General features: G+C 35.5%; 1 protein-coding gene across 3 annotated transcripts in view; it reads left to right on the forward strand.

Annotated features, from left to right (window-relative positions):
• The window catches only part of MAP2 (microtubule associated protein 2), a 309,591-nt gene that overhangs the window by 134,236 nt on the left and 149,091 nt on the right, over positions 1-26,264 (forward strand). For all 3 annotated transcript variants that reach the window (XM_030916768.1, XM_030916769.1, XM_030916770.1), the window contains exon 4: positions 21,154-21,221. The gene's annotated coding sequence lies outside the window, so the exon portion shown is untranslated. The remainder of the gene's footprint in view (positions 1-21,153; positions 21,222-26,264) is intronic.

Below are 26,264 nucleotides of genomic sequence, written 5' to 3' on the forward strand. Positions count from 1 at the left end.
AACAGGTTGAAGTGATGTAGAGAGGAAAGATGAGAGAGCCTTTAATGGCTCAAGTCCACGAGCAGTGTGGGGGTGGAAAAAGCACAGGATGTGCACTGAGGGAGTTAGAATTCGGCTCATCCTCCTCTGTGCTCTCATAGTGCCTTATGAAAAACTCATCGCAGAGCTGAGCACATTGAACTCTAAACAGTTTTACGTGCCTTTCTCCACCACTGTATCATGAGCTATTTGGAACACACACAATATTTTCTTCTCCAAACTTTTAATTTTGAATAATTTTAAAGCTGCAGGACAATTGAAAGAATAGTACAATGAATATCTATGTGTACTTCACTAGATTCACTAATTGTTAACATGATGACATGTTAATGTGATCTCTCTCATCTCTTCAGGAAGATATATATGTATATAGCATATATATACATACACTCATATATCTACATAAACACACACACACACACACATGTTTTTAAAATTTTATTTCTTTATTTATTTTTTTGAGGTGGCTCTTGCTCTGTCGCCCAGGCTGGAGTGCAGGTGGCGTGATCTTGGCTCACTGCAACATCCGCCTCCTAGGTTCAAGCAATTCTCCTGCCTTGGCCTCCTGAGTAGTTGGGATTACAGGCACACGCCACCAAGCCCAGCTAATTTTTGTAGTTTTAGTAGAGACAGGGTTTCACCATGTTGGCCAGGCTGGTCTTGAATTCCTGACCTCAGGTGATCTGCCTGCCTCGGCCTCCCAAAGTGCTGATATTACAGGTGTGAGCCACCACGTCCGGCCACATATTCATTTTTCTTCTGAACCTTTGCAAGACACTTCACGTCTAACCACTTCATTTTGTATCTTTACAGACCCATACATTGTCACTACCACAATACTATTATCAGAGCCAAGAAATTTAACACTTATTCAATAATATTATCTAGTATGTAACCTGTATTCAGATTCCTTCAACTATCCCCAAAATGTTTTCAAAAAAAAAAAAAAATTAATCCAAGAATAAGCAAGGTTATGATGTTTCTTTAGTCTCCTTTAATCTAGCAAACAGCACCTGCTTTTAAAAAATTTTGTGACATTAATGTTTCTGGAAATACCAGGCCAGTTGTCTTGTAGACTGTCTCACATTGTGGAAGTTCTTATTTGCTTACTGATGATTAGGTTCAGAGTATATTTATTTTTGGGGAAATAACCAAATAGATGATATTGGACACTTTTTATCAATTTACTTGTTAAAAGTAATGAAGAAGGAATCTGTAGGGGATACTTCAAGGCCATGGGAATATCCTGTTTCCCCACACTCTTTCACCCAGCAGTTTCAGCATACATCAGTGATTCTTACCTGAGTCTGTGACTATGTTGGAGGATGAAATGGTGATTTTTTAAAAAAAGTTTATCATTCTTTCTGCCTTTACTAACTGGCATTCTTGTCTAAAGAAGACTTTCCCCCCAACTCCTCTCCTTTTCTAAAGCTTCTCCCTCTGTCTCCCCCTCCGACATCTCATTTCCTCCCTCCCCTCCTTCCTCCCTCTGTTAGCGTATCTCTATAGCCTCATGGATTTTCTTTCAGTAAATGTCTTATAATCTAATACCATCATTATTATATTTGACACTCAAATTATTTCAAATTTTGCCACTCCCCTGGGAGTGGTGGCTCACACCTGTAATCCCAGCACTTTGGGAGGCCGAGGCAGGCAGATCACTTTAGGTCAGGAGTTCAAGACCAGCCTGGCCAACATGGTGAAACTCCATCTCTACCAAAATAAAATAAAATAATAAAATAAAATAAAATAAAATAAAATGAAAAAGTTAGCCAAGTGTGGTGGAACATACCTGTAATCCCAGCTGTTCAGGAGGCTAAGGCAGGAGAATCACTTGAACTCGGGAGGCGAGGGTATAGTGTGCTGAGATCATGCCACTGCACTCCAGCCTGGACGATAGAGAGAGACTCTGTCTCAAAAAACAAACAATCAGAAAGACCAAATTTGACCACTGGGAGCCCCACCAGGACAGGAGTGGTGTCCTTTCACCAAGTCTCGTTTGTCAGTCTTTCAACACTTCTCTGCTTTCTGGTGCAACAAGATGCCCAGAGACTCTCTGTATTTTCCCCGTCCCAGTCCTGGAGTCAGCCACATTTTTTTTCAAGGACTTCTTGTTCCTTTTAGTGATAAATGGTATTTATAAATGAAGTATTTGCTTTGAGAGTACTTGGTGAAATATGAAACGCTTTATTATTATGACTATGATTCGTGCTGTGAAACAAGCATTCAGCTTACTTGGAACAGTGCCAAATGGGAGCACCAATATGCATCTGTGTGCAGGGCATAAGTAGGAGGTAGGATATATGTGAGGGGGAAGCCCAGATGACCAGAAAACAATAATTCTTTTCTTTTTAGCTTCACCTGGACTATTTCTTCTGACCATGGTGGCAAAAGCAGGCATGAGGATGGAGGAAGAACACACACAGAGATTCAATGTATTTACACGTCCTCTTTTCATTAGAAGCTAGGCTAAAAATAGGGAAGAACAAAGACACATGATTGTATGATCTATGTTGGAATGTCTTTTATTCTTATATTTTTGGTTTTTGTCAAATTCAGGTGAAAGAATGTCAAATGCCTGTGTGTGTGTTGGCATCTGAACTTGGCAAAGAAGGTGATTGGGTTTGGTAGGGCTTTATTCCAGCTTTTTCAAGAATTCCTCACTTTTCAATACTGAACAGAACAGGCCATTCTGATAAAGAATCCAATGCATATGTAGAAAAATTTAGGCTCATGGAGAAGCTCGGGTCAGATTGTCTGATTCATGAAGGTTCTTTAGTTTCTAGCAGTTTGTCCTTGGAGAAGTTATTTAATCTCTCTGAGTCTCGACCTGCTCACCTATAAAATGGAGGTAATAAGAGGACCTTCCTCATAAGGTCTGATTATTATGTATAAAGTGCTTAATATAGTGTAGGCAAATTATAAGCACACATCAAATATTAGCTATTATTTTTATTACTTACAGATACATAAATGGACATGTTAAGAAAATATGATTACTTCTTATCAATGTTTGAAAATTTTAAAACAGTCCAATTAACAAATGAATTACTCAGTCTTCAAACTATGTTGTCTAACTTTATTTTGTTATTGGTTTCTTTAACTTTCTTCTTTTGAGGTGCAATATTTTTAAAGCTTTTTCGGCTCTCTGTATTACCCAGGACCACCAACTCAATATAAGGCACATTGGTGAAGCACTCAGCATGGCCAGGGACTCTTGTAGGTGTGAAGGGATCCAAAAATATAGTGCAATAGTTCTCTGCAAGTAGCCAACTCTGGTGATACAGACCATTATATAAACAAGGAAATGTTGTTTTGTTTGGTAATTACTATTACAAGATATAGTGAAGGTATAAACTTGGGAAAATTAAGGAATTCCTTATACTTAAGGGTCATGAAAGATATATAGATGTTCCCCAAATTAACAGTGCTGAAACTCATTCTTCAAAATAAAAATAAATGTAAAATAATTTTGCTGAATGACTAGAATATTTTTAAGAAAGTGTGCTTTAACTCTAAAGCAAACATGAACACATATGTGATTCTGGATATTATACTTTGGGATTTATCATAATGCCCAAGGCACTACAATATTACTAACTTATTTATTTCCCCTGGGCATCTTGTAATTTAATAGAGTAAGATATCATTTTCCCCTTTCAGTGGAGCACATGAGTCACAAAGCTCGCTACACACTGGGGATGTCTCCAGTTTGAAAAAAAAAGCTAATACAGGTCAGGCACACTGACTCACATCTGTAATCCCAGCACTTTCGGAGGCTGAGGAGGGCGGATCACTTGAAGTCAGGAGTTCGTAACCAGCCTGTCCAACATGGTGAAACCCCCTCTCTACTAAAAATACAAAAATTAACCAGGTGTGGTGTTGTGCACCTGTAGTCCCAGCTACTTGGGAGGCTGAGGCAGGAGAGTCACTTGAACACAGGAGGCGGAGGTTGCAGTGAGCCAAGATTGCACCACCACACTACAACCTGGGTGACAGAGTGAGACTCTGTCAAAAAAAAAAAAAAAAAAAGAAAAAGAAAAAAGAAAAGAAAAGAAAAGGAAAAAAGCGAATGCAAACAGCATCCCTATGAAGCAGCAGAAAAACTGAAACCAATGCCTCAAAAGCCCAGTGGTGATTGCATACCAGCTCAAATACCAAAACAGAAAGTTTTCTCTTTCTTGACTCCTCAACTAGCCTTATAATATAAAGCAGTTTTTAAAAACTGGGGGTCATATTTCGTTTTTGAAAAATTGAATCTTTTTTTAAAAAAATTGGGGGTCATATTTCATTTTTGAAAAATTGAATCATTAATGTTAGTTATCCACACATCTCAGAAAATTAAAAGACTAAGAAATATGTCACCAAAGCTGTTTTTGGATATTCCATTGCTTCCTGGGTACCTGATTAGTCACATTATGCACATTACTTATGCGAATCTGCTGTTGAAATTTTCAGCTAGAGGACTGAGATGCCAGACCTTAACTCCTGCCAGGTCTTTAGCCTTCTCTCTGCTATAGAATCAGTTTTGATTATATACAGAATACAGGAGAGTACAGAGTAGTAGAATGGAGTTTTAAAAGCATGCCTGTAGTATAAAAGCTTATGACCTGAATTCATATCCAATGGTTTAGTCTTCCTGTGTCCGCGTTTACTCATCTATAACGTGGGTGTAATGAAAGTAACCACCTCACAGAGTTGCTATGAGGATTAAACAAGTTAATGGCTGGTGCAAAAGTAATTGTGGTTTTTGTCATTAAAAGTAACGGCAAAACAGATGCAATTACTTTTGCACCAAGCTATACAAATCGATGCTCAAAAATTGCCCTGTGTTTAGTAAGCACTTTATAAAAGATTTTCACTGTTATCTGTAGAGATCTATGAGAACAACCTTCCTTCAGAGGCCGTATGAATGTAGTTCAAGATTAAGGACACCTGCATCACCACCAGCTCCCAACCCACCACAGTATACTTCTCTAGCTCATAGTGAAATCCCTTGGCCTCTCTCAGACTAAAACAACAGTGTGGCTGGAATTTCCAAGCTCTGGAATCCAGTCCCAAGCTCTGAAGGACAAGTTGATATTAACATAGTCCCTTGTGGGCGCTGGCTGTGCTATTCGCAAATTCCTCATGGAGGTTTTGGTCTCAACCAAGGTAAAACGCTGTGGAAGCTGAAGTAATGTATTTTCATCTGAAAACAGACAGGTGTCTTATTCACCTTATAGTTTCTTTGTAGTTGAAAAAATAAGCTTTTTATCTATGGTTACCAGTTCACAAGTATTGAGTGCAAAACTTGCATATACTAGGTGATAAAAATATGTCGAGAATGCTGAAGGTAACTTTCTAACTTTAAGCAATATTTGTAGGTTTTATTTAAAGCATATGTTATAAATACTATCTTAGAATCCTCTTTGTACTTTCATTTGTCTCTCAACAGTCAATGTGAAATGAAGGTCAGTTAATCTTAAAATATCCTTGATTAGAGCATTTTTTTTTTCTGGATTTTTACCTGTTATTACTGATTGCAGCTAATGAAAAAGGGATACTATAAAGTGGAAAATGAATAGAAAAATGGAGGGAAATTCGGTTGCTTTAAACAACACATTTTAATTTGTAATATCTATATGGAAGACATTTATATAATTCAGTATGCTTTGTTCTAGGTGCAAATTCATATTCACATATAGTTTGACCCCCGTACCTCATTTTTGGAACCCCCTGTTGGTTTCATATGCACGAGGCAAATACCTTTACATCTGGTGAGGAAATAATTTATCCCAAGTTATTTTGACTCATTTATGCTAGTGGTTTTTCAAACTGTATTTAATGAATCAGTGGCACCAACATCACCAGGATGCTAATGAATGCATATTGGACTGATGGCTTACCTCTAGACTTTTGAGTAGAATTACAGAAAGGCGAGTCCTAGAATCTGTGTTTTAGCACAGCTCTGTGGAGTAAAAAAATAAAAACAAAATCAGTGGGTAGCCACAGCCTTTGTGTCTACTTTCATAGCCCTTTCCCCATAGACAGTGCTGGGGGGCAGAGCAGGGTCTTATTTCATAACCTGTTGTGGTGGTGGTTGTTTTGAACCACAGGTGCAAAGAATTGACCTCACAATCCTCACTTCTTTGGCTCATGATCATCAGATCATACAAGTCTTTTTTCATGCTTTATGTTATTTTAACTTTTTTTCCTTTTATTTCTGAGCCTCACTTCCATTATCCTGCCCCTGCATGCCCTCGTTGCAATATGTTGTAGAGATGGCCATGCTGTTCTGTTTCTGCCTTTCTTTCACTCAACACAGTTTAGGGTTTCTAACAGCTGCACAGGACGGCAAGATTCCTTCTGCCACCTGTGATGTGTCTCCGCCCCTTTCTGTGAACACCTCAGTTGTCTTGACTCCCACCATCATAAACACCGAGCTCAAGCACTTCACTCAGATTCACCACTTGGCTGCTTCACTTTGATTAGGCTTCATGATTACTCTTACCATTTAATTTGTTATTAAATCTAGACTTTAACAACTCTTTTGCATTGATTGTGTTTTAAACTGCCTGGATAACATGTATTAGGAGGAATTGCAAACTCAGCGGAAAATTTCTTTTCGATTTTATTTTTTTTGAGACAGGAAGTTGCTGTCTCCCAGGCTGGAGTGCAGTGACATGATTATGGCTTACTGTAGCCTCAACCGTTTGGGTTTAAGCAATCCTTTCACCTCAGCCTCTCTAGTAGCTGGGACTACAGACACACACTACTATGCCCAGCTAATTTTTTTTTTTTTTTTAAGATTTGTAGAAACAGGGTCTCTCTATGTTGTTCAGGTTGGTTTTGAACTCCTGGGCTCAAGCGATCCTCCCACTTCAGTCTCCCAAAGTGCTGGGATAGTAGACCTTAGCCACTATGCCCAGACCAAAAATATCTATACATTATAGATTGAGTTATATCTGTATTTCCTTAACTATTTCTGTCCTACGATTTATAGCTTCTTTAAAATGTCAATCATAGGTATATCCTTATCCAAAATTTTTTTCTTTTTCTCACATTTGTCATAAAATTTTGTGCTTTCTCTCTGAGGCCATTAGCTCTTTGTTAACTAACCTAAGTTCCTAAGAAAGTCCAACAAGAAGTCACAAATTCGTCCTCTCTAGTACAAAACATCTGTCCTGTGTGGGCATCATTTCCCAATGGAATATGAACTCTTAATACAAAGGTCATAATGTAGGATTGTTTTCTCTTGTTATTTGCTCATCGGGTCTCTTAATCAAAACTGCTACCTTTGAATCTCTTGTCAGACCGCACAGATGTTTAAGAAGAAAATTTTTCTAATCAAATGTTTTTTAATATAAGTAGCCAAGCATTTAATCTAGGGAAGAATGCAACCAGCTGGTCAATAATGATGAAATACTTTTTTGTCTGTTTTTCATTCTCCCTCACTCAGCGACTGCTGACTATGCACCTCCAGGCCAGAGGCCTATTGAGAGTGACATTCACTCTTTCCAAGATAATCCTCATGATAGGATGCACTTAATTTATGCTGTTGATGAGACTGAACTGAACTGATTTGCATATCATCAATACACGTAAGTCCTGAGTGGAGGACCAACCATCCTAATTAATATATCCCCTGTCACGGACTTGCTGTATGTAGCAAATTCTGGAATAATGCTGATTGCAGCTGGCTGGTGAATATTGACGCTGTTCAGGATTTATAAGGCTGTATTGGAAGGCACGTGAAACTAAAATCTTCCTTGGAACAATGTCCCTGTTTAAAACTACTCTGATTCAGACCCAGCTGGGCATTCAGCAATGCCAGCCATTGAATAAGATCTTTCAAGTGCCTCAGCCTGCTTCACCTGTCAGACTGGCTCAGTGGTTTATAAATGAAACTCTATTTGTTTCCAAAGCTCTTAATCCTCCAACTCTTCTCTATCCATGTCGCATATTCTTACTTCTCCTTCTGATTTGAGTGTCTTTACTCTCCTAACACACATCATCAGTTTTCATTTAATTCTTTTTTCAAGTGATGTACAAATAGTGCTGAATCAGTCCTGGCATTTCTGTGCTGTTCTATCATCTTCACAACCCCCGTTTGTTTTTTCGTTTTTTTGTGTTCTTCTTCAGCTTTTTCTCTGTTGTAAAATAAGTTTCTTTTTCATCACACTTGGCTTTTAACTCATGAGTGTCAGTTTCTCAAGGTTTTCTTTTGTGCGTTTCTTAACACAGGCCTTGCATCCCCTTCTCTCATCGGCCATCAATCAATCATACATTTTGTTAAACAGCTTCAAAATAAAGTTAGAAATTATAAGAAAATTAGAAGCATCCCCATGCCACGAGAAAAATCTGTTGTTGAGGCATCGCCTGCTTTTTTCTAATATGTCATCTTTATGCTTATAAGCATTACAGTAGAAAGTGTGTATAAACTGGACATTTGATTCCCTTTTCTTTATTTTTTTAGCTTCACTGGGTTAAAAATAAATAAATAAATACCATACTGCAGCACTACATACAGTGATCTCAGTGACAACATATCTTCCTCCCCACCAGCGACTTCTTCTTCCATTTTTTTAGGTCAATGTCCACAACACAAATTAACATTATTTATTGTACACCAGTGTAAAAGGAGCCTACCAGATATTAGAGAAAGTTGTGTAAAACACATCAAGTTTGGCCCTAACATAAAACCAAGGACCTATGTAGATGAAAGTTTATTTAAATATTTAAATGATTCTATAACTATTTTCCTTGACTATATTCCTCATTACTCTGGGTTAAAATGGAGGAGAAAGAGTTGAAAAGGGGAAGGCAAAATAAAGATAATGGAAAAGTATGAAAAAGCAAAACACAAGAGTGTGGTAGTTCAAGAAAAAAGTCAGTGGTCCTGGGGATGGAAATTTCTCTTCCAGACAAATCTGTTGGCCCAGATTCTTACAATAGCTATTTTTGCATTCCATTTAAAATTTAAAAAGTAGATAGACCATGCCTGGAAAAAAAATTGAGTTCCGTTTTACAGAATATTAAATAAAACACTTACTTCTTCAATTATATGTTTGCTATTAGTAGCAAAAGGGAAAAAGCCACAAAACTATGGAAAATGAAACGACTATAAATATAACATAACATGATCTCTTTCTCGCCAACTTAATGATACTGTTGAGAAGGAATATACATATATAGACGTTGCTTATGTATAATATTTCCTTTTGATTTAAAAGCCAGTATATCTTTTACCTAAAATCCTTTGCAGCTAAGAAATCTGATGATAGAATGAGCCATGAAGTTTTAGTAGAAATAGAAACAGTACGCCCACTCTTCATCTAAGTTCCTGTTTCTTTTCACACTAGGGATTTGATATTCATCATCTTTATTCTTTGGTTCCAATCAGTAGGAGAATTTGGGACTTTCATGCACATGTAGATGTACTATTGAATACTTTCTAAATATTCAAAGTGTGCTGTAGTTCTGTTTTATTAAAATATCTATAAATAAATACCTGCATAGATAATTAATTCTCTCTTCGCATCTCTATTGTAACCGTGGTACAAGCACTAGAGAAAGAGGAGAGACTAAGAAATTATATATGTAATTCCTGGTGGCCATCACCCTAGGGTACACTGTTCCCTAAATAGTCAAGAGAATATGTCTGGATTTCATAAATTTTTGGAATGTGGATTTCAGTTATTCACAAAATAAATATATGCATTTTCAGAAATCATTCCACTTATGATACTGCATTTATTAAACCATCAAAATAGACATTTTATTATTTGAACTGGAAATATTAGACACTGAAAATAAAAGCTATAGGACCTTGCAGAATTTAAGCTTCTTCAGAATAATCTGGTCAAGTTAAGGTTAAAGATTACCAAATTTAAATGGATTGGCACTAGCTGACCTCTTAAGTACTGCTGGCTCTCCAATTCAGTGAAGTTGCTGAAGACTAAAGGAACAAGAGTGGTTTAAAATATTGAGATATATTAATTTTCAATGCTTAGAAAGCAGTCAACAAAATAGCTCCTTTTAGTAGTTTTCAAAAACAAATCAGGAATGTAGATCTACTGTCATGAAATGTAGCATTTGATTTTGTAGCATTTGATTTGATTTCAGTCTTTCATGAAATTGTAATGGCCCCACTTGTGGAGAATTTGATTAAATGGAGGTTCATTTCCTGCTTTCAGGAAGATCAGCCAAGAAATTAATGACTCCAGAAGATAGTTCTGCTTGACTGGTTGACTGCTAAATAAAAATTTTATTTAGTAAAAAGTCCTCCACACTAATTCTCTTAATTTTCATGGTTTGCCCATTTCTCTTGCAAGTATTGTTTGCCTATAGGGTGGCTGTATCTCCAGTGAATATGGTTTGTATTAACATTTAGGTTATAAGTAAGATAAAAATAAATTTACTAATTATAACCAAGGATTCACAAGTAAATAAGAAAATCTGCTAGAATAATTTTTGTAGAAATAAAAAAAGTAAGTAAATACTTTTTAAAACTTGAAGTAAAGGAAGAGAGGTTACTCAAACTCCCTATAAATTGCCAAAGATGAAAAATCTAAAATTTGTATATTCAAATAGCTAACCAAGACCCAAAATAAATGAAACACTTACACTACATGTTTTATTTCATGATTTCTGAAACTTTTAGCCCTAAGACTTTTAGGAAGGTAATTTATGCTTTTTATATGAGCTTTAATGTTTTAATTTCAGTGTTCATGCATGCATGAATGAATATTTATTGAACATTTATTGTGCACCAGTTATATACCAGACCTAGTTCTAGGTACTTGGGATATATTCATGAACAAAACAGGCAGAGTCTTGCCTTCATGAAGCTTACAAGTGAATGGGAAAGACAATAAAGGATAGACATAACAAGTAAATTAATTATATGGACACATTAGAAGATGGCAGCAAAATGGAGTAAGGGAGATCGGGAGTAGGAATTACAGATTGCAGTATTGAATAGGATGGTCAGGTGAAGCCTGCTTGAGAAGGCAATATCTGAGGGAAAACTTCATGGAAAGAATAGAATTGTCTGAAATAAAAAAGTGTCCACACACCGAAATTTAACTATTAAAAATGTGTTAACTTTTTTAATGGACATGGATTACATAATATGATATGGTCTTTTCTCATGTAACGTTTAAGATTCACCATGATATTTGATGATTTCTAACTTGATAGAATAAAATAAGGGTAGTGATTGTGTTAAGATATGTACTTTACTATTATCATTCTGTACTTCTAAGATAGTAGTTAATTTCAACGAGATGTTTCAAAACAAACATAATAAGCCCAAATTGTCAAACAACAAAGTTCTTTAAAAATACATGAGCATATATTGCACTCATATGATTCTATATCCTCTGCCAAGATTAAACCAGATAGATAGTAATTAAAATTATGATGTTTTCCTCACCTCCAGGAATGCTTGTGTTTATACATATACATTATTTAAATATGAACTGATGGAATCTGAAATAATTCTGAAAGTAAAAATCTATCTTTTTACTCTTATCTCTTTTATGCACAGTCTACTTACATAACAAGTAGTCTGACTAAACAGCCTCTCCTGGAAAAATAGAAAATTCTGAATTCTGTGTTCAATTTATCTCTTCCCTTTCTGCTATCTTGTAAGTATAAATGGAAAATTCTTAGTTCTATGTTTATCTCTTCCTCTTGTGATACCTTCTAAGTGTTAGGCTGAATTACAAACTAATTAGCTGAGAAGCCCAGGGACTGAATTTCTGCTCCACTACTTACCAGTTGTGTTCCCCTGGGCACTTTACTAAACCTAATTAGGCCTGTTTCCTCAACTGTAAAATAGAGACACATGACTCTCAGAATTGTTGAATAAAGTAATGTACTCAAAAAGACTGGCACTTTGTAGGTTGTTAATCATTTTATTAGAATCATGTCATATGCTTTTCAAATTGGCAAATATTAGAATAAATAACTGAATGTAAATTACTGAAAAATGGACCAAGCCCGTATATAATAACAGGCATTATAGTATAATGATGGTTTTTGTTTTTTGTTTTGTATGTTGGTGATTCTGAGAAAGGAAAGAGCTTTATGACATTATGTGCTTGTGGCAATTTTGGAAGCCATTATGAAAAAGGCAGAACTTTAAATGAACCAAAAAGGAAGTGTAAGATTTGGGTTGGAAGAGAAGAAATTAGTGATTCCTGAAATAAACCAACAATTATGGTAGGCCTCAATGGGTAAGGGATTTTTGTGAAAGGGATAATACGGGAAGCATCTTACCTGTCCATTCTTTTGTCATAATAGCATAGTTCTGTAAGGGCTGCTTCACAAAATACTTTCACTTGCTGCCATATTCCTAAAATACACATTTTACTTCCATTTTTCATTTCATGTGTTTTTACTTTACAGTTGCCATTTGTTTACTAAAAGCCAATGTAAAACATGCTTTCCCTACTAAGGAGAATGTACCCTTACAATTTGTTTATTTAATATACATGTAATCATATAGTCTTTACGCAGCCATGGTTACGTGGTATGTTTGCAAAATGTATGCTTATACAAGAACCCTTTTGCATAGTATTCACTATAGATCCTAAAACTTATGAATGAAGAACTTCTAAAACAATGGCACCATAATATTTATTACAATTATTATTATGAAGGTACATTACATTAATAGAGTGCCCTCTACTCCACGTCACTGCCACTCGTGTCAAGAAGACATTGTGCATCTTCCAAGTCAATACAGTCTCTCATACTACTTTCTACACAGGTAAACACTATTCTGATTTCTGTCGCTGAATATTTATCTGCTCTGGTACTTCATATATTATTCCATATATTTAGTTTAGAATTTACTTTCACTAGATATTGCCAAACAGTTTTCCAAAGTGGTTGGATTAATTTAAGCTCTCATCAGCAATGTATGAGAGTCTTAATTGTTCAACTATTATAGGTTTCTTTTCAACCTCTTGAGAGCTTTTAATTCCCAACATAGTTCTTAAAGTGTAATGAGATTATGACTTTATGAATTGAAGTAACAATTATTTTTCATAATTGTGGTTCATGTGACATTGTTTTAAAAAAGAAGTTTGGTTTATTTTACTTTGGTAAAAGTATGTGAGAAGAATAGAACTCTGAGTATAGTTATTTCATAAGCTTAGGTGGTAATGTCATATGAAATCTAAATATGGCTTTTCAGCTAGCTATTTTATTAAATTGCAGTCAGACTTTGAATGCTGACAATACAAATAACCTGTCTTTCTTTCTGTCTCTCCATTTATACCTTCCCATTGGCTTTACCTTGATAAGTGAAATAAAAGCACTGATGGAATAAAGAGAAATGAGAATTTATTACTTTTAGAATTGTGAAAAATGTGTCAGTGAAATATGGATATCTCTGAGGTTCAAGATGGTGCATAATCCAAAAATAATTTGAAATGTATTATGTACATACATTTGGATAAGAATCTAAGTGATTTTTAAAAAATCATCATACTAAGATTGTAAATGAAATAGTCAAGCTAAACTCTGATCATCATGACTCAGAAGTATTAAAGCCTGATTCAAGAACAATTGGAGAGTGATTTTCCAGTTATCTTGTCTTACTCTTCACCCTACTTGGTTGGAATAAATTCATCCTTCTCATTGCAGTACAACTCTAATTAAAATCATGTAAATATGTCAAAGATGACCACATGCAACCCATATCTCAATAGGCTCTTTGCTTTTTATAAATATACTTTATTTTGTAATTTATTTTTCATCCAAGTTCAGTGGAGATACTGAATATTTTGTTTAAATATTTCTTACTGGGTTTTATGTATAAGACATAGTTAAAATACATATAAAGTAAGGCAGATAATTATAGGACTTTGGGCTTGGATAATATCAATATTATTTTCAAATTTTAAGTAAGTTAATAGTCCAGAGCTCAGTGGCATAGAATACCCAGTAAACTTAAATGAAATATCAAATAGACACAAGCTAACAAATGTAGTCCATGTTTTAATCATAACAAAACTTGTGGTAGGAGTCAAGTAATTCAGGAATTCTACTTTTCAGGAGAAATGTTGTCTCTCAGCAATAAATTTGTCCATTGTTTGCCGTCAGAATTATTTGCATGAGTTTCTCAACATATGGATGTTTTTATAACTAGTAACTGAGCTTCACTGATGGTATATAGTTAATAATTTGTATAGTTTTCTATGAAAAACAAAAGACAGCCCTGAGAGTGATTTACATCTATTTATCCTTTAGATGCTTAGTGATTGTCTTTTAACTCCTGACCAGTTGTTTTTTATCACATAAATCAGGGATCCACTAAAGCACATGTCTTTCATTTCTGATACCATTTTAATCCATTTGTCCATGTAAAAGAAATTTTTTTAAATGGAGATCTACAGACCTGCAATTGAATTTGTTAAGGAATTCAAAAACATTTGTAGAAGATTTTCAGATTCCCACATGAATCAGAGTCTCATGGCCTCAAAAAAGTCAATAGCTTTTGGAGCCATGCTTCTAACAATTAGTAATAATTTGGAAGGTGCCATGGACTGAATTATAAACTTGTCATATTTTAATTAGTGGCCATGGAATTCAAAGACTTGCTGTCTAGAAACTGGGACCCTTTTATTACTTTTTTTCTTTTGTTTATTATTATTATTATTATTACTTTTTGAGAAGGAGTCTCACTCTGTTTCCCAGGCTGGAGTGCAGTGGTGTGATCTCGGCTCACCACAACCTCCACCTCCTGGGTTCAAGCAATTCTCCTGCCTCAGCCTCCTGAGTAGCTGGGATTATAGGCACGCGCCACCACACTCAGCGAATTTTTGTATTTTTAGTAGAGACGGGGTTTCACCATGTTGGCCAGGCTGGTCTCCAACTCCTGACCTCAGGTGATCCACCTGTCTTGACTTCCCAAAGTGCGGGGATTACAGGCGTGAGCCACTGTGCCTGGCCCCTTATTACTTTATTTTTTAATGAGTTATTGAGATATAATTCACGTGGCATGAAATTCACTCTTATAAAGTATACAATTCAGCAAGTCAGTGGTTTTTAATATATTCATAGAGTTGTGCACCCATAACTGTTACTAAATTTCAGAACATTTTCATTACCCCAAAAAGAAGCCCCTACCCATTGGTAGTCACTCTCCATTACCCTCTGCCCCCAGCCTCTGGCAGCCATTAATATACTTCCCATTTTATGGATTTGACAATTCTAGGTATTTCATATAAATGGAATTATAAAATATATGGCCTTTTGTAACCACCTTCTTTCACTGAGTATAATGGTTTTCAGGTTCATTTGTGTTGTGACATGTCAGCACTTCACTTTTTTATTGCCAAACAATATTTTATGAATATACCACATTTTAAAAAAGTTTTATTATTAATATTTTTGACTGACAAATCATAATTGTATACATTTATGGGGTACCATGTGATGTTTATTTGTTTTTTTGTACAGTACAATGTTATTACCTATGGTTCTCATGGTACATTAGATCTCTAGACTTGCTCATTCTACATGATGCTATTTGGTATCCTCTAACCTACATCTCCTCATTCCCCACCACCCCCAAACTGTCCTCCAACTCTGTCACTGGTAACCACAGTTTTGTTCACTCTCTGTAAACTTGAATTATTATTGTTATTTATATCTCACAAATAAGTGAGCTGATGCAATGTTTTCTTTCTGTGTCTGACCTACTACACTTAGCATAATGTCCTCCGGGCTAATTTACATTGTGGCAAATGGCAAGATCCTGTTCTGTTTTAGAGCTGCATAATATAGATACACACACATGCACGCACGCACACACACACAGACAGAGAGACAGACACAGAGATTATAGTTTCTTTATCCATTCATCCATCTACAGACACTTACGTTGTTTCCATATCTTGGCTATTGTGAATAATGCTGCAATAAACATGGGAGTCATTTTGTACAACTCACACTACCCAATCCCGCATCCATGTATAGCTTCTCTAGGTATTAGGTTGAACCATATAAAATTGGCATTTTGTGGGTACAAAGTAATAGAATTTTATCATTTTGTATATTTAAGACTAATGTGCTACTTATGACACTTTTTGTCTTTTTTGACCACAATATATTTTTTGTGTGGACCAACTTTGTTGGAAGAGAAAATGTCATCTACAGTAAATAAAGCAAGACAGTGTTCAGTGATTTTGGATATCATGATAATTTATAAAATACTTAGACATCTGCCTATTTGATTTAGAATAACAAACTCAAGAATACTAGGGGAAAGCATAAGTATTATTTCTATTATAAATTTTTGAAAGTACAAATTTTAGTAAGTGTAGTCATATCTCTATAAAGATCATTCCAAAATATTTTGGCCATGAGGCAGCATTAATTCGTCAAATTTTATTTTAAAAATCTAAAAATTATCATTTAGCACATTTTAATACCAAGAGAAGACATGATTTATCAAACCAACTCTTTCTGAGCATTTAAAAGCTGTTAGCCCCATGCTAGGTACTTTGCAGAATTCAAAGAGAGTAGGAGACAAGTCTCTATTTAAAATAGACTTACATCCTATAATAGAAATTATAAAATATATTGATTACAAAATATATGGCAAGGAGTCGCTTACAAATAAAAGGCAATTTTTATCAGAAAGACTGAATATATAGAACAGGGAAGACAATATGGAATACAATGACTTCTCTTGTGTTTAGACATTCCAATTCATATACTAGTGTGATTTTTCATATTCAGTCATTTAAAAAATATTTTTGAGTGCCAGTACGTTCCAGGCACTGTTTTAGGTGCTTTGGATACCAGTGTCCCAAACATGTAAAAATGACTGCCCTCATGGAACTAGCAGGGTGAAGTTAGAAATAAATAAGAAAAGTTTATGTTATGATAAGTGCTATGGAAAAAAGTAAAATGCAGCAGGGGATGAAAAGTGGGAAGGGCATGTTTGCAACTTTCATTATGGTAGTTAGGAGAGCCCTGGTTGGAAGATGATCTATGAGCAAAGGCTTTAAGGAGGTAAGGAATATAAGCCTCCATTATTCATTCCTGGAGAGTTTAGAGAGTGATACATAAATACACAGACCAATGTATTTAGGGAATGAAATCAAAGTTCTTTCAGAAGAGGCACGGGGGTGAATTAACTAAATTTGGGAGTATTGCTAAATCAGATTCTTAAAGATCAGGCATCTACAATGAAGCAGATATAAGAGGGGTGGAGTCATAGGATCTCATCAAAGTCAGAAGAGGAAGTGTGAAGTTAGGTTTCTATTAATTAATTTATTAATTTATTTATTTATTATTTTGAGAGACAGAGTCTTGCTCTGTTGCCCAGGCTGGAGCGCAGTGGTGTGATCTCGGCTCACTGCAACCTCCGCCTCTTGGGTTCAAGAGATTCTCCTGCATCAGCTTCCCAAGTAGCTGGGACTACAGGCATGCACCACCACACCCAGCTAATTTTTGTATTTTTTTTTTGGTAGAGGTGGGATTTCACTATGTGTTGGCCAGGCTGGTCTCAAACTCCTGACCTCAGGTGATCTGCCCGCCTCAGCCTCCCAAAGTACTGGGATTACAGGCATGAACCACCAGGCCTGACCTTCTATTAACTAATTTATCAAATGAAGTTTCTTGAAAAGGAAATTCTGTTTCCCTCTTTTTTCCATTCCCAGAACCTGTAAAGAGTCTGAAAAATATGTATGTGTGCCATCATAGTTGGTTAAATGAATGGATGCATGGTGGTAATCCAAGGTCTAAAATACTGTCAGACAGAAGAAGGGTAAGGCAAGCACCAGTTTAGGCTTTTGGGCATAAATATGAAAGATCTAAAAATTCACAGAAGTATCTCAATTGTCTGTTGTCTTGTATTCTTAGAATATGACATACCTAAGGGCAGTAATTATGTTTCACATATGGTACTTACTCCATGTTGGAAACAAATGGGAAAAAAAGAAAAGAGAGTGTACCAACTCATTCTCATGTACTGAGCTAGGTATCCCTAAATATTAAGTGACCTCCAGAGAGTATTATATGTTCTTGGAAGCTGTGCTATTTTTTTAGACTGACCAGGACCCTTATATGTGCTTTCATGATAGAATATGATTCATGTTTCAAGACATAAGTCTTAGGCATCGTTTTTTATGTTCAGACGTGAACAGAAGACAATACATTAAAATAAAACATTCACTTTGAAAAAATCACCTTATTATCCAAAATCACTGAAGAAAAATAGACATTTAACAGGGAGATTATATTTAAAGGGACTTTTTTTTTTTTTTTTTTTTTTTTTTTTTTTTTTTTTTTTGCGAGGTTGGGAGAAGAATTCTAACCAGTATGTAGGATTCACTAACACCTGAAATCTCTTGTGATTATTACCTGTGGTAGTCATACATTTTAAAAATGTGATTTATTCGTTTTATAGCTACATACTGGGAAAGAGGGTGATGATGGTGGCAGCAACTGTCTTTTAGACATCAAAAAAAGCAGTTTGACCTTATCTATAGATGAGTTAATCTAAAAGCATTGAATCATATGAACTGAATAGTGAAAGAACAGTTTGGAAAGAAAATAAAAACAGTAAAACATGAAGGTCAAAATTCTAGCCACATTTGCTGAGTGGTTTAGAAAGATTTTTAAGAAAATTTGCGCCCTCCAGTGGTTGTTTCGGAATGAACTATTATCATTATTATTATAATTTTTAATTTTACCTTGGCTCTCCATTTTCCAGCTTCATTGTTTTTGGTAACCCAGGAAAGTTTACCTTGTCTATACCTAGAAGGTGCCTTGGGAGACTGACTCAATTTGATTACCCAGTTTTATGCTTGCAGAAAGAATGAGGCCAGTAATGATAAAAGTGCCTCGTATATGATGATGAAGTTCAGGCTCAACAAGATAGGTTCACAAAAGGGCAATCATGCTTGATTTATCTGATTGCCAGACTGGAAATGAAAGAAAAGCAGTGACATAATTACCCCAGATTCCTCAGACTTCAAATACAATCCAGCAAAGATATTTGCAGAAGTCTTCAGAATGATTGCAATGCATTTTAAAGAGGGACATCACTGCTTTAGCAAATACAAGAAGGTTTACAAAATTACAGACAAAGGATGTTTCTGAAATCTGTATTGCTTGCAAACAGAACAAAAGAGAGCAGGGAAAGAAAGTCACTTGGTTAGAGAAGAAAAGCAGAGGACTGAATCAGGAAACTCTGCGGGTGCCTCGGTTTTGTGACCTTGGTCATATTCTTTGGGCTTCAGCTTTCTCACCTATGAAACAAAGGATGTGGACTATGCTAAGTGGTTTCCATGAAGCCAGTATTTGGACAGAGGCAAGGGGTAGCAGAATTGATCTCATACAAAAGAACTGTAATTTGAATATTTATGAAAGCAAAATTAGCTAGTGATTAAAAAATGGGGCAGAAAGGTGGCTCAAGGAGAATGCAAATTTATCTTAATGAATTCAAAATACAGTATAAAACTGATAGAGGCTATTCTTTCAAGAAGAAGAAAAAAAAAAGAAACATATCATCAGTCTTTCAATTTCCTTCTCTGTAGTCTCGTTCTCTCTCCTCTGCTATCAAGACTTTCTGTTTCCAGTAACCATGGTGATGCTTCTTCCCAGCAACCTTCTTCACAGCTGGCCTTTTTGGTTCTCATCGAATTTTGCTCCATTCACTGGTTCAGGTTGCTAACAATGCTGTAAAAATTCATTTATTTATTGACATTTTTCTCCTTCCCTTTTCTCAGGAAATAAATGCAGGAAATTATTTCACACTGAACCTCCCTACACAAGGGGCACTGTAAAACAGGGATATTCAACTGCTAATTTCAGTTGCTAACATGGAGGGGATACAGATTATGCCAAAGATTGTATTCTCTGCCTGGGCCCTCAGGGACTGAAAAGTCCCAGGACCAAGCTTGTTGCCACCTCCTTTTGCTTTTGTATGTAAGTGGAATAAAATAGATTGCCCCCGGAAATCACATATTGGCCCTGGTTTTCTAATTCTCTTTGTTTTTGTTTTTTGTTTTTTTCTCTCTTGTAAGGAAAACATAGCCAAGTGCATAATTATAACTGTTAAAAGGGTATTGAATTTTCTGCAGGAAAATATACATAAAAATATGCATTTCTTTAATGAACATATTTATTTTGGAACATAAATAAGCAATATGCGATAGTTTAAAAATATTGTAATTATCTGCCAGTGACAAATCTCTGATGTCCTTAATGCAGACAATAAAAATTCTCATAAATTAGTATTTAGTAATGTCCAGTTTGTGTAGCTTAACTTGTTTGTAATCCTGTATGCCTGAAAACTGTTTCTGTATTTAAGTGGTGTGTGTGTGCGTGTGTGTGTGTGTGTGTGTCTGTGTGTGTCTGGCATTAACACAAAGGAGACCAGATGATGACATTCATAGGCTGATAGACTCGACTCCTGGGGACACACTTGGATGGAGGCAATTAAAATGCCTGTCAGGCATTTGGTACCAGAAGCCCCTATGGCAAACCGCTAAATCGTAAGTGAGGGCTGCATCCTATTGTCAGTGAATGATGGCGGAGCTGAGTGGCTTGTCATCATTCTCGAAAATTCTGAGGCTAGTGAGCTCTCTCCCTCTCTCCCACTCGCCTTATTTTCCTGTTCGCCACTGCGGGGACTTCTTCTAATTTGCAGCTTCCCTTTCCCCGGTACACACAGACACGAGCTGGTGGCTTGCAGACTGCGTCTGTCTGGAGCTAGAGAGCCAGAGAGCCAGCCTGTGGGGATAATGCTCCCGGAGAAGGATTCTGCAGCAGTTCTCAAAGGCTAGACTTCAGTGGTTTTGCTGCATATGCGCTGGTAATGGTTCGGGGCTTTTAATTTTATTTTGTTTCATTTTTATTTCGTTTTTCAAAGGATGTGCTTTATATAATCTGAGTAAAGATGTTTTAAAATTCATTATTGAGCTTCCTAAATGTTCAAGTACTGCATTTTTTTTTGTGCTAAGACCTCCAGGCATAGATTTATTATTTGAGTATAAAGAATGTATTTGCTTACTGGTGAGTTATAATTTTTGATATTTAGTTAACAAATCCATACACATACATATTTTTTCTTTTTTTTTTTTTCTCTTTTTTTGGTAGATTCTTCAGCTTGTTGTCTCTAACCGAGGAAGCATTGATTGGGAGCTACTCATTCAGAAAATTAAAAGGTACCACATGTTTTGTTTGGGTGTTTTAATGAGGGAAAATCAGGGGAGAATTGGAATGTTTTTATTTAAATTAATTTATCTATGATTGGTCTTTTATCCTTAAGCTTAAGTTGATCATTGTCTATTGCATATACCATTTTCTATGCAGATACTTCTATTATCTAAGGTTGTTTTGATTAGAAGATGACTAAAGAATTGCATCTTTTGCCTATGTTGCAAGTTATTAACAAATATCAACATTTTTGGCTTATTTGGAGATTTTATCATTGTAACAGCTTTATTTTAAGTCCAAAATTCTCCATCTAAATGAAAATTCATTAATTTGAATTTAAGAGAAATATACTAAGTAATTATTTTATCTGAACGAATCCTGCTAAGTGATTTGTTAAAATGGTTAAGTGAAATGCCTTGCCCTTCCCAGGTAGCATGGGTGCTAGAGACGAAAGCCCAGGGATGACTCAGTATTGTTGGCTTTACGAATAAAATACTGTAACTTCTTTATCTACATTTCAGTCTTTAGCAAAGGATATATTTAAAGGTCGAGGTTGTTAGTTCTTAAAAGAACTTATTTTACATTTGCTTTATTTGGAATTGACAGCATAAGAAAGTAATCCTTCATCTTACCATGAATGCACTTGAATCCATTTGATCCTGGGCCTCATGCCTTACATGAAAAACATTAATTTTGAAATTCAGCATCAGGATATATATTGATTTAAGATGGCTATTATGGATATTACCTTTTCTTTAAGACTGTCTTTAACACCTATTAATGTCAATAAAACCTATATTTGTAATTTGCCTTTAAAAAATGGAAGACATTTTCTGCCCTGCTGAGAAGAAGATCAGTAACACCTTTTAAGCCTTTCCTTGGGATCTACGTATAATATTTCCTCTCCAGACTGTCAGTCCAAAGCATTTTACACAATCAGTTTAGTTTTTTAAAAATATACCTGAAAATAATGTCCAACTACTTACCCTGAAATATTATAAGTATGTGAGTGTACACCTGTGAGTGTGAATATTTGTAGCAGAGTAATACATTGTCCTTTGTTAATATCTGCAATGTATAATCATGAGAACCTTAATTTATTCATTCCACAAGCACTTCTTAAGAGCCTTGCTGCTATAGGTAATTATTGTGGGAGAGAGAGGGAAGGGGTAGATGACACTGTCCTCAGCCTTCCAGAGTGTAGGCAGCATCACATAAAGATTTTTGAACAGGAGAATGAATTCGTTAAAATAAATCAGTGTGTTCTAAGAAAGGAAATTGCATTATTTCAGATATTGAACAAAAGCTAATACTAGTCTTGAGACACATAAAATTATATTGCACTTCTTCCTCAGAAATTACTCAGTGGAATCATGTATGAAATCCCCCAAACAGGACTCTTTCTCCTAGATATTGTAAAACTCTTGAGACCACTCTGTCTTTTTAAAAGATTTCACTCAAAGTCAGTCAAAATATTTATGTTTGGTGGGAAAAATATCTATTTGTATTTTCCCAACTAATTAAATCCAGAGAGCATATATTTCACATGAAGATCTATTTCCTAATCTTCAGACTCATTCAGCAACTCATTACATTAATTTTGAACTTTAGGATATGTGTATGAATTGGAAAAGGGTGAAATTATTTAACTGCTAAAAAATGATTCCAATGCGTTGTCAATAGGAACTAATAAGTTCTGTTAGGATTTGTCTGGATATTGGAAAAGGGACATACGATCTCACCAACAGGCCTCTGGCATCTAAATTTTGAAGGACCAATTAAAAATTCATCTAGCAGTATGCTGACAAAATGCACATAATAAAAAATGAATTTATTAAAATAGTGGATTGAGTGGTCAAATCAGAACAGAATTTGACTACTGGAGTCAAATTCTGGGACCTATATCATGGTTTTTCTTGTCAATACTGTGATGGGTTAATTCCGTTACTGATTTCACTCATTTTTTTTCACTTATATTTTTAACACGTAGTATAGTGCCTGGGTCACAGTAGGAATTCAATACATATTTATTTAATTATTTCATGAATAAATGAATTTGTCAGCATTTTCCCCCATTGCTTTTCTGTTCTTGCCTTTCTTAAAATTATACACTGTGAAACAGACATCTGGTCATTTTTTTAGTTACCCGAAATATTCATTACATGTTTCTAATAAATAATAATTCGATCATTAAACTGGATATAAAAGTGACAAACTGTGTGTATAAATTTCTTTAGGCTGTATAGAAAAGGATTTTTCTGGTTTTAGATTAAAATGGAAAGAATTCTCGAAATGCCCCCTTTCACTTTCATCAGCTGGGGGACATATGCCAAACTGCAGCCTGAGCTTTGCTTATGGACGCTTCCTAAATACTACTCCCAGGCTTGACATTGTTTATTGCTTTTCATGTCTTTGGCCAAGATTTTGCTGCAGCAAAGGGAAGGAGGCCTTTCCCCCCACCCCTATCTATAAATGTAATTTGAGAAATGATGTCATACTTACCAGTCCATAATGAGCAACAAAGCATTTAAGGAGAGGTAGGTAGATAGATAGATAGATAGATAGATAGATAGATAGATAGATAGATAGATAGACAGATAGATAGATAGAATCTTTTCTATATATTTAAGGAATCTGTCAAGAAACTTCTAGAATCATATGGTTTTAGTGAATACTGTTCTTTCTTGCTGTCATTTATTTTCATTAATAAAAGTATAATTTTTTATTAACTATGTGACAGACAATATCCTAAGTCCTTAACATATATTATCTCCTTTAGCTCTCTCTATAATCCTGGGAGATAAGAATGGTCTCCATTTTACAGATAAATGAATTGAGACTATAGTTGGGCAAACCCAAGTCTGGCCCCAAAGTCCTTCATATTAAACATTAAATTTTACCACATTTTTTTCTAGCGTATTTTTGATACCTCGTCATTGTCTTCATGTTCTATGCAGTAAGGTTAAAACAGTATACTTGCAAATATCTTGATTTATCTGCAAGTATAAATCAAGATCTCTCTCTCTCTCTCTCTGTATCCTATTTATCTATGGTAGAAGTGAATATGTCCTCAAATACTTAACTAATATTCAAGCTCTGTTATATTTTAATTTTTTAACTTGAAGAAATTTATTCTTTAAGGATGAATGTCAAAGATAAATTAGAAAGTTTTAAAATAAATGTATTCATAAAGCATTTTCCATGTCATTATAGTGAAGTGTTATTTTGAATTGCATAATCTATATAAGAAAATTAGAGAATCCAAGTGCTACATAGCATAACTGATGTTATAACTTGCAAGTGTTTGGGTTTTTTTTTCTTTTTAAAGTGAAATAATGGCAGAAGAATGTTCAGGTGGCCAAAATAAATAAACAAGCAGGCAACAGGGCCATGGGCAGAGTAAAAATACCAATTCAACCTCAAGGATAACTAACTCAGAAAAATCACTGAAGATGCTAACAATTACACAAATATGTATTAAGATTCTCTACTTGCAAAGGAGTATTTACAGGAGAACATTTCCGGAGCTCAGTCGGAGTCAGCAAAATAAGATGAGGAAGTGGTACCAAGGCTCATTGGTACCGTAAGAAAGACACAGATACTTTTTTTTTCAGATTTTATTTTAGATTCAGGGAGTACATGAAGGTTTGTTACCTGGGTATATTGTATAATGCTGAAGTTTGGGGTATGAATGATTCTGTCATCCAGGTACTGAACATAGTACTCAATAGTTCATCTTCAACTCTTCCTACTTCCTTCCCTCTGCCCTTTAGTAGTCTCCAGCGTCTATTGTTGCCATCTTTATGTCCACAAGTACCCAGTGTTTAGCTCCCACTTATAAGTGAGAATATGCGGTATTTGGTTTTCTTTTCCGCTGCATTAATAATGGATCCAGCTGCATCCATGTTGCTGCAAAGGACATGATTTCGTTCTTTTTATGGCTGTGTAGTATTCCATGGGGTATATGTACCATATTATGGATAATTTGTTAAGGGACTTCATTACAGGACATGAATTCTAATCATTGGAATGGGACTCAACAGGAAATACTTCATAGAGCATGAGTGTTTTGAGGTGGAACTTGGGGATGAATAGAAGTATTCAAGGGGGAGACACGTATGGAGGAGCTCCAGAAAGAACAAACACTAGCAAAGGAATCAAAGGAAGTGAACATGCTGGGAAAGCACAGACTGATCTCATTCATATTCTACAGTATAGAGCAGAAAAACAGATCTCTTAGAGAATAAAGTTGCATCATATGAAATGGCTAATATTCATCTTTTTTGAATTATAAAATTAGAAAATTTCATTCAGTTCAACTTAATACATTGGAAGAGGGCTTTGAATGCCAGTCGAGGAAGTTTGTTTCTTATTCAGTGGGAATCTATTGACTAGTTTGAGCAGGAGACTACTATGATCAAACTGTGTTTTCAGATTATTTGTTTTATAGCTCTGTGTGAGATAAATCAGAACTGTGAGTGAGAGCATGTTGAATAAAGCATCACTTCAGAAGCTGTCATAGAATAATCCCAGGGGAAAAACAGAAGTCCAGAGAGGGTATTGACTTGTGGACATGTAAAAGAGGTCATGATAATGAAAGATGCTTCTGACCTCAAGTTCATATACAGAGTAGAACAATTGCTTGATTGGTAGGAGGAGTGAACAGCAGAAGGACTCAAAGGTGACTCTGAAGTTTCAATTTGATAACTGAAAAAAGCAAAGGGAGAAAGTAGCTGAGAGCTGCACGAGGGAAGAGGAGTTCTTTTATTTTTATTGTATCTCTAGTCGCTAGCAAAATGCCTAGTACATAGCAGACAGCCAATAAATGCTAAATGAATGAGTGAGAGCGTGAATAAAAAATGGAGAGGTATGTTTAGGACATGAGGCTGGATATGTGGGTGGACTGGCTCGTAGATTGCAGAACATGCAGATCCAAAGCTGAGAAGGGAAGTTAGGGAGGGAGGGCGTGGGTGACATTAACAAGAAGGATAAGAGGACCAGAGGGAATCTCTTGGCAGTACCTGCATTTAAGATGCAAAATAAGGGACAAG

This window comes from Rhinopithecus roxellana, chromosome 14, assembly GCF_007565055.1.
Source record: "Rhinopithecus roxellana isolate Shanxi Qingling chromosome 14, ASM756505v1, whole genome shotgun sequence".
Lineage (NCBI taxonomy): Eukaryota > Metazoa > Chordata > Mammalia > Primates > Cercopithecidae > Rhinopithecus > Rhinopithecus roxellana.